The sequence below is a fragment of the Silene latifolia genome, chromosome 11, assembly GCF_048544455.1.
Source record: "Silene latifolia isolate original U9 population chromosome 11, ASM4854445v1, whole genome shotgun sequence".
Lineage (NCBI taxonomy): Eukaryota > Viridiplantae > Streptophyta > Magnoliopsida > Caryophyllales > Caryophyllaceae > Silene > Silene latifolia.
Window position 1 is genome coordinate 112,101,862 of NC_133536.1, and position 11,799 is coordinate 112,113,660.

The window sequence follows — 11,799 nt, forward strand, 5'->3', positions numbered from 1 at the left end:
ATGTAACTTTTGAATTATGTAATTTTTACTTAGTATGGCCTTACTTTTTATTGGTATTACCCGAAATGTATGGGAATATCAATTCGGTTGTAATTTATTGTGATCTCGTATCACCGTCTTGTAATTTAATAGATTTATTTTATTTTAGTTACAAATGTATAATAGGAAATTATGTAATTTGTTATGTAATTTATTAATTCCGGAGTTCCTTGAAGACGGTGTCACTCAAGAAGGCGATACATAAAGACGGTGTTACCTCGAGATGCGTGCCATAACCGAAGTTCAAGGGACCAATGGAGTTGGTGTCCGAATATGTAATAGTTAATTAGATTTTCTGTAACACCCCGTATTTTAATAAGTTGGATAAAATTCTTTTAATTGCTACTTTATATTTAATTTCGTTGGTTAACAATTTATATATTTATTTTCTTAGCTAATTAGTTAATTCATCATAATTCGATACGTTAATTTTAATAATCATTAATAAGTTTATTTAAAGTTAGTTCGAGTTTATTTATTTAATAATTTCCGTTTCTTTACGAGTCCTTATGAAAGTTGTTTTAAGTAAACCCGAGATGGATTTTGGGAACAAAACCGTCCAATTAGCTATTTTGAGCTTATTTCACTAAATTAGCAATTTTTATTAATATCCGCTAATTTAGTAAAAATCGTTAATAATTCCGATTCAAGCTGATATCGTATTATTTCCGTTAACTAGCTGAGTTTATTTTATTTTCACTCATTAAATTTATTTATTATTAATTCCGTTTTTTATTATGAAACTTTTACTAAAAACCGATTTTTATTGACTCGAGACGGTTTTAAAAACGAACGAAATTACTTAACGATGAAGAAACGTACGTATAATTAGAAGCTAGCAAGCTAGCTGGTGTCTAATTATTATTATTATTATTTTTTTTTTGTTGTGGACCGTGTAAATGCACACACACACATACTCCCTCTTTTCTTCTTTTCCTTCATTTCGAATAAACAAAAAGAAGAAGAACAACATAGCACCGTCACCATTTTTCGATCGCAAAAACCTCAGATCCCGGCCCATTTCTCGACCAAATTCCGTAATTTTTGTACCATTCTCTTCCCCTTTCCTTCCTCCTCCTTTTAAGGTAAGAAAGTCTCCTTTTTGTAGTGGTTTCGTCTTTCGCCGTCTTATAAAAGTGTCGTCTTTTAGCTTCTTTATTCCGTTTTCTTGCCCTTTTATGAAGGATTCAAGACCGGGGTGAGGCTCGTGCCTTGTGGACCATTTATTCGAAGAATAAGGGGCGTTTAAGGTAACACGATTCAACCGATCCTATTATTCTTATTATTGTTCGGGGTTGAGATTATCAATGAGGTCAATTTGTGAGTTATACGGATTGTGCTATTAGAAATTTAGGCTTTGAAGGTTTTGATTCTCGATTAGAATAAGAAATTGCTAGCAACGTATTATACGGACGGATGGTTGGAATTGTGCTTAGTTATTGCCTAGTGGTACATCAAGTACATGACGAGAAGTTGAGTAGTAGCTTTATCATTATTATTTGGAATTATTTGTATTGGAATGATTAGTAATTTAGTGTGATGGCTTAAGCTAGTAGTCAAAGAAATTATGGACTTATCAAGGAATAAATCTTAATGTTCAAGAGTGACTTTGCAGGGGTTATCGTCTACTCTTGGTTTTGGCTCATTATTAGTTGACCACTTAATCTTGTGATTAACATATTGGTTGGTGAAATTGGTGATAGTGCTGATAACTAGGATTGATAGAATTTGTACGAATTTGAAAAGGATAAAGAGCTTAGCCATTGAAATTGATTTTCGACATATTGCCAGGACACTCTATTTGGTTTTGGTGTTAATAGGTTTTGTGGAAATCTTTTACAAGAGTATTGTGTTTAAATTGTCGATTTCTTTGACTAAGACTCGTATGGTCATAATTTGGGGAAATTTTCATAATTGAATGTTCATGTGGTGTTGGTTTGAGACGGTTTTATACAAGTTTTATTTATCCATTTTGAGAAAAGTTGGTACCTTTGGATTCATGGTGAAGTGGGTGATTATGTTGGGTAATTTAATTGGGTGAATACTATCATTTTAATGCTTAAAATTTCGTCTTAAGACGGTCACAAATGAGCTTTTTGAACCATGAAAATGGGTTTTGTCGAGCAGTTTTAGCGGGCTGTTTTGACAGGTTTCTTTATGTTAAATTGAACCAACCTCTTTGCTAACGTCTCAAGTACATGTACATGTTGGGTTTGGGTCTTTTGTTTGGGTGGTATCAGTCGTGGTTTGGCCTAGGAAACCGTCCTAAGACGGCTGGACAGTAGGGTGTAGCCTGGCTGTGGCCTACTGCAGCCTGGCCGTGGCCTGCTGTAGCCTGGCAGCAGCCTAGCAGTAGCTAGCTGTGGCCTGGCCGTGGCCTAGGCAGTGGCCTGGCCGTGGCCTAGGCAGTGGCCTGGCCGTGGCCTAGGCAGTGGCCTGGCTAAGTCGCGAGTTTGGGCCGTATCTATAAATTATTTTGACGCTAGTTTGGTTTATTTAAAATATAATTAAATTAATTTACGTCTCATATTTTATATAAAGATAATTCGTTAATATCGTCCTTTCACATAATTATTTTAGGTGGCTCATATGGGGTTGAAGATGAAGAGTAGTTTTGGGTTTTTGAAGCTTTCTCAAGTTTTTACTTGTCTCTTTGCTAGCGTAAGGTAACTATTCCGAGTTACTCGACGAATAAATGTCACATTCTTTGTTTTCTTGTGTGATTTTGTGAATGTTATTTGAGTAGTTTATTTCACATGAAAATATGAGTCAAATTCATGTCTTTTGTAAGTACAAGTTCACATATTAGTATGGAAATGAATTTTATAGCTATAATGGTAATGTTTTGTTGATTGTGCCGAAAACTGAGCCTTAGTCCCTTTGACTGATGCGATGTCAGTTAATTGAGTGATTGGTCAGCCGCAATTTGACCCGTACCTGTCGCAGGGCTGGGGTTGCGGGTAAAAACTCTGATACAATGATTTAGATAATCGGCCTTTTTCTTGTTTTAGGCCATTGACCAAGCTTTTGTTCACATGTATAGTTTATTGAATTTAATAGTGACTTGTATTGTAGAAATGGCCCTAGTTTCCCCTAAAGCCTTTTATATTGTTATAATTGCTAGGATTGGAAATTAGTATTGAATTCTTATTGAGGAACTGTTGGGATTGTATGCTGTAAATAGACATTTATATAGCTTTCACATGATAGAATGTTAGAATTTATGTTGGTAAGTAGGACTTTTTGCCCTCTTAAGGTTAAGTGGGTGTCTTACTTGACTTATGTGGTGAGTCTTGGGTGGTGTGGGCTAAAATATTCAAGCCGGGACTATTTTGTGACTAGGTCCTAGGTGAGTATTTCGGCCTTCATCATAGATAGGTCTTTATAGTCTTTGACGAGTATATGTTCACTGCTTGATAGCCTTTGTGTTCCTGACTAGTGGATGTTTATCCAAGTTGGGGCATGACCTCAGGTACTAATTTTGATAGTATGGGGTCAGCTTAAGTACTAGCCGACCCTTCGGTGGTGTCCTTAGGGTACTCACTTCACTTTGTTTTAAAAAAAAGTTGTGAGTCTTGGGTGCGGTGGTGTGTATCCGCATGTCTAGGTCTGCGCAGATTTTAGGCTAGGGTTGTGTTGTCTCTTGGCCATGTTTTCTTAATAGTAACCGCTGAGCCAAGAAACCGGTTCGATTACCTTCCCTACCTCGTGGTATAGACTTGAGTTACAAAGTGACTATTGACGGGACTAAGAACTTATGCCTGTCTTTGATATATTGCCCTTTCTTGTTTGATGATTCTATGAATCATAGAAGGTGAGATGCAAGCCGGCTATGGTTGATAGAGTTTGGATTCCTGGATGTTATGTGATTCACATGATAGTGTAGTATGAGTCGGTCTAGTATTCACATGCTAGGACTATGTGTTGTTATATTGTTGTTCATGATAAGCACGATTGCCTTAGCATCTATATGCTAAGGCAGTGTGTGATTCGTATTCATATTCTTATGTTTACATGTTATATTAATTATGACATTTCGTGGCTGGGAGAACTCGGAGTTACTCCCCACTGACTGTGGCTTTCGTATTTGTATAAAATGCGAATGACAGGTAGGTGATGCATATATGGGGTACACGGACGAGCTAGCGAGTAAAGTAACCCTGGAACCTAGACTGGTTTTATTTCATTGTGACCTTAAACCCTTTTTATGTCACATACATTTTAGGGACATATGTCTCCCTTTTCTATTTTGGGTTTGTATCATTACATTTTCTTATCGTTAGCTATGGCATGTAAAGTAGTTCGTTAGCATTGCAGGTTTTGGCACCCGCCTCTTGGGAATGTTGGAAATGTTGTGATTGGTTTAGAAAATTTTTGAAATTACAGGTTTTTGGCTAGTTGAACCAATTACAAACATATCCTACCAGTTTTTCTGTAGAATTTACGTGTTTACTTTTCCGCAATAAATGAGGGTGTCACAGTTGGTATCAGAGCATATTTGCTTCCGACGCACGTTTGTGCACCCCAATATAAATAACTTGACATTAAAATAATAAACTTGAGAGATGGGTAGGATGGGTAGATTTAGGATCTTATGTTGTAGTCTCTTTGTGTTTGTTCTTTGTTAGGTACTAACATGTTTGTTGATTGTCATTTAATAATTGTTGCGTTCTTGGATCAATGACCGTGAGCTTATCTATAGCTAATGGAGTTATTACCCTTATTATAAAAAAATTTGGAACTAAAGGTTTTGAAAATATTTTAATGTTTTTCACTGGTTTTAACGTCAATTAGTGTTAAAGCTTGTTATTGGAGACGTCTGATAATTAGTTTTATCATTTGTTGGTGTAAAAATGTATTTTTATGTCTTTGAATTGGAATATTGATGTTCTTGAGTGATCGCCAAGAGTATCTCCGTTCCATTGAAAGGACACTTATATTTTACGAAGATCAAGATTTAGTGCCTTTTGCCGAAGATTGAAGATTTGTTCAAGTATTGAAGAATGCTTTTCCTTCCTTGAAGATGTTCCTTATTATTTGTGTATCTTGCCTTATTCTTAATCTCTTGGTGCCTATCCTTCTTTTAAACTCTCTATTCTTCTTCCTAGGAAGTTACATTTGTATCCTCCCAACTTGTCCTTTCACCCTTGCTAATCCTCCCTTAACGCCTTTTAGATAGTTCTCTTTCTTTTGTGAGGTGTTAACCTTGGTTGGATTTGACTCTTAAGTATAAAAGTTTATTCGTTAATTCCTTGTCTTGAATACCTCCCTAATTCTAATATCTCTTACTGGTTGTTAACTAGTTATCTTTATGATTCGACTCTTTTAGTCTCACACCCTGACATGTTGCTTAAGTTTCCTTGTTGTCTAAATTCCCTTTCTCCTCGATCATAAGCGTTACCGTTCATACCTCCTTTCCTCGCTTCATCTTGCTCCTCCTTTAAGTTTGACACTCGTATATTGTGAAACTCTATCTTTGACATCCTTGTAAATTTGACTTCAATTCTTATCCTTAGGAAGTTCATCATACCTCTTTTGTTGGTTAAGCTTGAACCCTCTTAGCATACTTGTATCTATGATGACTAACTTACTTTTCATTTCACACGATTTCTAAATATTTCAAACTACTATTTTTGGTTCGTTGTTAAAAATTTATGTTACTATTACAAAATTTTCCCTATTTGTAAAGATTTGGAAAATGAAAATTCGATTTAATTCTCTAATTGTTCTTTGAGTATAGACTTCTTTATCATGGTTTGGAGTTGCTAAACCTGAGATTTTTGTAAATTTTATCCAATTTCTATTCACTTTGATCTATTATGATGCCTCTGTCAAAGTTTAATATTATATTTCAGAAATTTAACTCCCCTTTTAGTTTAAAGGTGAAACCTTTATTTCTACTTTGGCTTTTTGCAAAAGAACATTTGAGGAGATTACCTTTCCCTTATTTTGATTTTAACGTTGATCGGATGTTAGAACTAGTTATTGGAAACGTTTGATAACTTGTTCTACGCTTGTCGGCGAATAGTATTTGTTTTAAATCTGTCTCTGACTTGGAAAAGTTAGCGTTCTTGTGTGCGCGACAAGAGCATTTCCGTTCCATGAATGAGACTTATATTTTTGAAAACTCTTCATTAATGTTTTTGAAGGTATTTTGATTTTGACTTATACAAATAATTTGCCTTTTGACCTTATCTTTGATTTGGAATGTGATGTTCTTGAATACGTAACGAGAACACTTCCGTTCCGCTGATGAGAGTCTGGTTCTGTCGGAAAATTTTAGTTGAAATTCTTGAAAAAAATTTTGATTCTTACAATAAGTAACCTTTTAAATGTTTTAGTTACCGATCTCAATTCCAGTTTTATTTTCATAACCTTCCATTTCTACTTTCAAGTTTCGAGGACGAAACTTTTTAAAAAGATGGGGTGATTGTAACACCCCGTATTTTAATAAGTTGGATAAAATTCTTTTAATTGCTACTTTATATTTAATTTCGTTGGTTAACAATTTATATATTTATTTTCTTAGCTAATTAGTTAATTCATCATAATTCGATACGTTAATTTTAATAATCATTAATAAGTTTATTTAAAGTTAGTTCGAGTTTATTTATTTAATAATTTCCGTTTCTTTACGAGTCCTTATGAAAGTTGTTTTAAGTAAACCCGAGATGGATTTTGGGAACAAAACCGTCCAATTAGCTATTTTGAGCTTATTTCACTAAATTAGCAATTTTTATTAATATCCGCTAATTTAGTAAAAATCGTTAATAATTCCGATTCAAGCTGATATCGTATTATTTCCGTTAACTAGCTGAGTTTATTTTATTTTCACTCATTAAATTTATTTATTATTAATTCCGTTTTATTACTGAAACTTTTACTAAAAACCGATTTTTATTGACTCGAGACGGTTTTAAAAACGAACGAAATTACTTAACGATGAAGAAACGTACGTATAATTAGAAGCTAGCAAGCTAGCTGGTGTCTAATTATTATTATTATTATTTTTTTTTTGTTGTGGACCGTGTAAATGCACACACACACATACTCCCTCTTTTCTTCTTTTCCTTCATTTCGAATAAACAACAGCAGCAAGAACAACATAGCACCGTCACCATTTTTCGATCGCAAAAACCTCAGATCCCGGCCCATTTCTCGACCAAATTCCGTAATTTTTGTACCATTCTCTTCCCCTTTCCTTCCTCCTCCTTTTAAGGTAAGAAAGTCTCCTTTTTGTAGTGGTTTCGTCTTTCGCCGTCTTATAAAAGTGTCGTCTTTTAGCTTCTTTATTCCGTTTTCTTGCCCTTTTATGAAGGATTCGAAGACCCGGGGTGAGGCTCGTGCCTTGTGGACCATTTATTCGAAGAATAAGGGGCGTTTAAGGTAACACGATTCAACCGATCCTATTATTCTTATTATTGTTCGGGGTTGAGATTATCAATGAGGTCAATTTGTGAGTTATACGGATTGTGCTATTAGAAATTTAGGCTTTGAAGGTTTTGATTACTGATTAGAATAAGAAATTGCTAGCAACGTATTATACGGACGGATGGTTGGAATTGTGCTTAGTTATTGCCTAGTGGTACATCAAGTACATGACGAGAAGTTGAGTAGTAGCTTTATCATTATTATTTGGAATTATTTGTATTGGAATGATTAGTAATTTAGTGTGATGGCTTAAGCTAGTAGTCAAAGAAATTATGGACTTATCAAGGAATAAATCTTAATGTTCAAGAGTGACTTTGCAGGGGTTATCGTCTACTCTTGGTTTTGGCTCATTATTAGTTGACCACTTAATCTTGTGATTAACATATTGGTTGGTGAAATTGGTGATAGTGCTGATAACTAGGATTGATAGAATTTGTACGAATTTGAAAAGGATAAAGAGCTTAGCCATTGAAATTGATTTTCGACATATTGCCAGGACACTCTATTTGGTTTTGGTGTTAATAGGTTTTGTGGAAATCTTTTACAAGAGTATTGTGTTTAAATTGTCGATTTCTTTGACTAAGACTCGTATGGTCATAATTTGGGGAAATTTTCATAATTGAATGTTCATGTGGTGTTGGTTTGAGACGGTTTTATACAAGTTTTATTTATCCATTTTGAGAAAAGTTGGTACCTTTGGATTCATGGTGAAGTGGGTGATTATGTTGGGTAATTTAATTGGGTGAATACTATCATTTTAATGCTTAAAATTTCGTCTTAAGACGGTCACAAATGAGCTTTTTGAACCATGAAAATGGGTTTTGTCGAGCGATTTTAGCGGGCTGTTTTGACAGGTTTCTTTATGTTAAATTGAACCAACCTCTTTGCTAACGTCTCAAGTACATGTACATGTTGGGTTTGGGTCTTTTGTTTGGGTGGTATCCGTCGTGGTTTGGCCTAGGAAACCGTCCTAAGACGGCCGGGACAAGAGGGTGTAGCCTGGCCGTGGCCTCCGCACTGGCCGTGGCTGTAGCTTTGGCAGACCCTAGCAAAGATAGCTAGCGTGGCCGTGGCCTGGCCGTGGCCTAGGCAGTGGCCTGGCCGTGGCCTAAGGCGATGGCTTTGGCCGTGGCCTAGGCAAATGGCTCGGCTAAGTCGCGAGTTTGGGCCGTATCTATAAATTATTTTGACGCTAGTTTGGTTTATTTAAAATATAATTAAATTAATTTACGTCTCATATTTTATATAAAGATAATTCGTTAATATCGTCCTTTCACATAATTATTTTAGGTGGCTCATATGGGGTTGAAGATGAAGAGTAGTTTTGGGTTTTTGAAGCTTTCTCAAGTTTTTACTTGTCTCTTTGCTAGCGTAAGGTAACTATTCCGAGTTACTCGACGAATAAATGTCACATTCTTTGTTTTCTTGTGTGATTTTGTGAATGTTATTTGAGTAGTTTATTTCACATGAAAATATGAGTCAAATTCATGTCTTTTGTAAGTACAAGTTCACATATTAGTATGGAAATGAATTTTATAGCTATAATGGTAATGTTTTGTTGATTGTGCCGAAAACTGAGCCTTAGTCCCTTTGACTGATGCGATGTCAGTTAATTGAGTGATTGGTCAGCCGCAATTTGACCCGTACCTGTCGCAGGGCTGGGGTTGCGGGTAAAAATTCGGTTGAATGATTTAGATAATCGGCCTTTTTCTTGTTTTAGGCCATTGACCAAGCTTTTGTTCACATGTATAGTTTATTGAATTTAATAGTGACTTGTATTGTAGAAATGGCCCTAGTTTCCCCTAAAGCCTTTTATATTGTTATAATTGCTAGGATTGGAAATTAGTATTGAATTCTTATTGAGGAACTGTTGGGATTGTATGCTGTAAATAGACATTTATATAGCTTTCACATGATAGAATGTTAGAATTTATGTTGGTAAGTAGGACTTTTTGCCCTCTTAAGGTTAAGTGGGTGTCTTACTTGACTTATGTGGTGAGTCTTGGGTGGTGTGGGCTAAAATATTCAAGCTGGGACTAGCTGTGACTAGGTCCTAGGTGAGTATTTCGGCCTTCATCATAGATAGGTCTTTATAGTCTTTGACGAGTATATGTTCACTGCTTGATAGCCTTTGTGTTCCTGACTAGTGGATTTATATCCAAGTTGGGGCATGACCTCGGTACTTATTTTGATAGTATGGGGTCAGCTTAAGTACTAGCCGACCCTTCGGTGGTGTCCTTAGGGTACTCACTTCACTTTGTTTTAAAAAAAGTTGTGAGTCTTGGGTGCGGTGGTGTGTATCCGCATGTCTAGGTCTGCGCAGATTTTAGGCTAGGGTTGTGTTGTCTCTTGGCCATGTTTTCTTAATAGTAACCGCTGAGCCAAGAAACCGGTTCGATTACCTTCCCTACCTCGTGGTATAGACTTGAGTTACAAAGTGACTATTGACGGGACTAAGAACTTATGCCTGTCTTTGATATATTGCCCTTTCTTGTTTGATGATTCTATGAATCATAGAAGGTGAGATGCAAGCCGGCTATGGTTGATAGAGTTTGGATTCCTGGATGTTATGTGATTCACATGATAGTGTAGTATGAGTCGGTCTAGTATTCACATGCTAGGACTATGTGTTGTTATATTGTTGTTCATGATAAGCACGATTGCCTTAGCATCTATATGCTAAGGCAGTGTGTGATTCGTATTCATATTCTTATGTTTACATGTTATATTAATTATGACATTTCGTGGCTGGGAGAACTCGGAGTTACTCCCCACTGACTGTGGCTTTCGTATTTGTATAAAATGCGAATGACAGGTAGGTGATGCATATATGGGGTACACGGACGAGCTAGCGAGTAAAGTAACCCTGGAACCTAGACTGGTTTTATTTCATTGTGACCTTAAACCCTTTTTATGTCACATACATTTTAGGGACATATGTCTCCCTTTTCTATTTTGGGTTTGTATCATTACATTTTCTTATCGTTAGCTATGGCATGTAAAGTAGTTCGTTAGCATTGCAGGTTTTGGCACCCGCCTCTTGGGAATGTTGGAAATGTTGTGATTGGTTTAGAAAATTTTTGAAATTACAGGTTTTTGGCTAGTTGAACCAATTACAAACATATCCTACCAGTTTTTCTGTAGAATTTACGTGTTTACTTTTCCGCAATAAATGAGGGTGTCACATTTTCTATTTTAGGAAGGCCATACTAGGATTTATTTTTATGTTTTGCATTTAATTTATATGTTGCATGCATCGCTAAATCGCCATAACTAAAACATGCATTATCATTTAATCGAGTATATCGACCGTGTCAATTAAAATTATCGTAGTTCACCGCTTTAGTTCACTTAAAACGTGATAGATAATAAATTGACATGACCTCTCGCTAAAACAATCAATTGAGACATAGCCTTACCAAATAGTAGAAACCATGAAAACCTATTTCGCGAGGGAGTGCACTCGGCCCTACCGGGGTACAAACCTTGTTACGTAGGGGAAGTGGGTGATAAATGTCTATCCACCGAATTCATGTTAATGAGGGGTATTTCGGCACACCGTGCCCTAAGTTGATATGGGTTTGGATTATGGACACATTTATTCGAAATTTAGGTTGTACTCAACGAAAGTATTCACGACGATTTCCGGATGTGTTTCGGGCTAGAGATAAATATTAATGTAAATTTTATCGACCAAGAGTTCTAAAAGTAGAATCGATTAAAAGGTTAATCCACCGAGTTATGTTAATGAAGGGTATTTCGGCAAACCGTGCCCTAAGTTAATATGAATTTGGGTCTTGGAATCATTTATAATAGTTGGGTAGAGGTCACTATATAAATGTTCATATCTTGTTAATTTAATTACAAGTATGATTTAAAAAGACAAAAGGTTAATATTTCCTTTTCCTCCATATTTGTAGTTCATTACAATGAATCCATCAAACGCTACCGCACCAATAACTATTGAGTCATACCACAATGTTTTTGACGACGTTTGCTCCAACAATGATTTTGACACTACTAGAGAACTTCATTTTGGGATAGGTTCGGATGGAAACCTTAACTTCATCACTTCTACTAGACCACCTACTACTACTAGATCTCGTGTGAGCCCGTCTCAGGAAGACTACCTCATACAATCTATAGGGTCTTTGTCTCTGGAAGATAAAGATGCCAAAACTAGTGGGAGCTCAAGCAATCAAGTTCTTGCTTCAAAGGGCAAAAAGTTCAAGAAGAAGGGAAAGAAAGTGAAAAACTTCAAGCAAGTTAATGATGAGTGCCATTATTGCTATGGCATGGGACATTGGCTTAGGAATTGTCCGATATATT

The 11,799-nt window shown here is 35.9% G+C and overlaps 2 long non-coding RNA genes across 2 annotated transcripts; both read left to right on the plus strand.

Moving 5' to 3' along the window:
* The first annotated feature begins 1,019 nt into the window (after positions 1-1,019).
* LOC141615030 (uncharacterized) lies at positions 1,020-4,457 on the plus strand. The gene is made up of 4 exons (XR_012529561.1): positions 1,020-1,124; positions 1,224-1,289; positions 2,620-2,705; positions 4,149-4,457. It is a non-coding gene; the product is annotated as an uncharacterized LOC141615030 (long non-coding RNA).
* A 2,687-nt stretch (positions 4,458-7,144) lies between these two features.
* Positions 7,145-10,594, plus strand: LOC141615031 (uncharacterized). Its single transcript, XR_012529562.1, has 4 exons — positions 7,145-7,258; positions 7,358-7,425; positions 8,761-8,846; positions 10,286-10,594. It is a non-coding gene; the product is annotated as an uncharacterized LOC141615031 (long non-coding RNA).
* The last annotated feature ends 1,205 nt before the right edge of the window (positions 10,595-11,799 follow it).